The following is a 2,809-nucleotide window of genomic DNA, read 5'->3' on the forward strand; positions in this document are numbered from 1 at the left end:
TTTCTTTCTCTCTTTCTTTCTTCTTCTCAGAGACAAAGTCTAGCTCCATCACCCAGGCTGGAGTGCCTGATCTCTGCTCACTGCAACCTCCACCTGCTGGGTTCAAGCAATTCTCGTGCGTCAGCCTCCCAAGTAACTGGGATTACAAGCGTGTGCCACCATGACTGTTTTTTTGTACTTTTAGTAGAGACACGGTCTCACCATGTCGCCCAGGCTGGTTTTGAACTCCTGAGCTCAAGCAATTTGCCCACCTTGGCCTCCCAAAGTGCTGGGATTACAGGTGTGAGCCACCACACCTAGCCAAGAGTAGGATTTTAAGTGCCTGCACAGTCAAAAGTATTTGATTCATACTATCCCCTTCCTGGAGCCTTCAAAACACAGCAAATGGATAAATTTAGTCCTTCCGTTAGACATTATATACTGTGGGATTTCCACTTAGGTTAGTCTCTAATACCTAGCACTGAATACCAAGGTATTAATAAGTATCCTAATATATCACCCATCTAAAAATAGTTGCATTTTAAATTTCTGGGGACACAGTGACCAACCCAAAGGAATCATTCTTTAATAGTAGAATTTTAGGTGTGTAAGACATCTGGTGGGAAAATTCTTTGCAGTTCCGTAATTTTTATGGCCACTCTCCAATAGCACATGGGTGGCTGAGATGCTAGTGACACTTAAGGATCCCAGGTAGGAAAAGATATGTTAAAGATCTGCTTTTTTCATTCACTTGCTTCCTAGAACAGATATTAATGGTCTCAGGAAGGGAATTATCTTTTTGACTCTGGGGTATTTGTAGCAGACAGCTGTTGTATAGCAAACTAGAATTTGCCTTGGAGTTGAAAGAATTAATTTTATAAGACAGGTGCCCTTGAGCTAGTTCTTTAATTATATACCTCAAGTTACTAATCTTATAATTTGCATAATATTATCTGTCTGCCTTAAGAGTTGTTCTGAAATACTAAACTAGATCATCCAATTGGAGGTTCCAGGTAAGATTTCTATTTATACTAAAATGGCGTCCACACCCTTTGTTACTGGAAAAGCCAAAGGCACATCTTTGTTATCCTCTTTTTTAAAGGATCTCATAAGAAAGGTTTCCATTAAAAACATAATATTTGAGACTGCATCTTTCCTTCTCTTCTTTTCCCTTCCTAGATAATATGCAAGAGAAACAAAACCTTCAAACACTAACCTCAGTGAAACTGGAAGATAGTTATGACTTGAACATTAATAGAAAACTTATAGTGCAGCCCCAAATAGCCAAGATTATCATGGAAGATACGTACATGTGAGCCCCAAAAATCTAAGACAACGCTCAATTATTTTAGAAAGCGTGTTTTGCCAAGGTTGAGGACGCGTGCCCGTGACACAGCCTCATGAGGTCCTGACAACATGTGCTTAAGGTGGTCAGAACACAGTTTTGTTTTATACATATTAGGGAGACAAGAGACATCAATCAACATACATAAGATGAACATTGGTTCTGTCTGGAAAGGCGGGACAGCTGGAAGTGGGGAGGGGACCTCCGTGTTGCAGGCAGATGAGAGACAGGGTTGCATTCTTTTGAGTTTCTGATGAGCCTCTCCAAGGGAGGCAATCAGACAATGCACTTATCTCAATGAGCAGAGGGTGACTTCGAATAGAAGGGGAGGCAGGTTGGCCCTCAGCGGTTCCCAGCTTGACTCTTCCCTTTAGTTTAGTAATCTTGAGAGCCCAAGATATTTTCCTTTCACATAGATAGAAGATAGAAAGATGGCCTAGTGGTAGCAGATCTCAGAAACTGCCAGCAAAAAATACACCTCTGAATGTGAAGGGATCTACCTAATGTGTAAACGTTTATATTTTGAGTGCAAGTGCTGTGAGATTTAGTGAGAGTGAGGCAGAGTTTACTTGGAAGCCACACCAAGGGAAAGTTTCCCAAGGAAGCATAGGAGATATTAGGCAGCAGCAGATCTCAGGAATCCTGAGCAAAAATGCACCTCTGAAGGTAAGGGGCTTTCTGTAAAATGCAGAAGGGAGAAAGAAGGAAATGATCAACATAAGAGCAGTAATCAATGAGATTGGAAATAGGAAGATGGAGAAAACCAGTGAAACAAAATGTTGGTTGCTATGGTCTACATGTGTCACCCTCCCCCAACGTAACAACATCAAGAGGCTGGGCCTTTGGGAAATAGTGAGGCCCCCACCCTCATGGATGGGACTGTGCTTTTATAAAAGAAGCTGAAGGGGATGAGTTTGGTCCTTCCACCATGTGAAGATGCAGCAGGAAGGTGCATTCTAGGAGGAACAGGCCCTTACCAGACACCACATTTGCCATCACCTTGATCTTGATCTTGGGCTTTCCACACTCAAGAACTGTAAGCAATAAATTACCCAGTCTAAGGCATTTTGCTTTAGCAGCCTGAAGTGCCTAAAACACTGGTTCTTCAAATTTGTAGGAATATCACTATAGATAAGGGATATAGGAATATCACTAACAGATAAGGGATATCAAGTAAGGGATGTCACTACAGATTCTGCAGACATTAAGGTAGTAAGAGAATGCTACAAACAACTTTAGTTCACAATCTGACAACTTATAAGAAATGGACCAATTCCTTAAAATCCACAAACTACCGAAACTCAAACCAATTGAAATAGTGTTATAACCATTGAAGAAATTGAATTTGGCCGGGCGCGGTGGCTCACGCCTGTAATCCCAGCACTTTGGGAGGCCGAGGCGGGCAGATCACGACGAGGTCAGATCGAAACCATCCCGGCGAGCACGGTGAAACCCGTCTCTACTAAAAATACAAAAAAACTAGCC

This window comes from Mandrillus leucophaeus, unplaced genomic scaffold, assembly GCF_000951045.1.
Source record: "Mandrillus leucophaeus isolate KB7577 unplaced genomic scaffold, Mleu.le_1.0 Scaffold124, whole genome shotgun sequence".
Lineage (NCBI taxonomy): Eukaryota > Metazoa > Chordata > Mammalia > Primates > Cercopithecidae > Mandrillus > Mandrillus leucophaeus.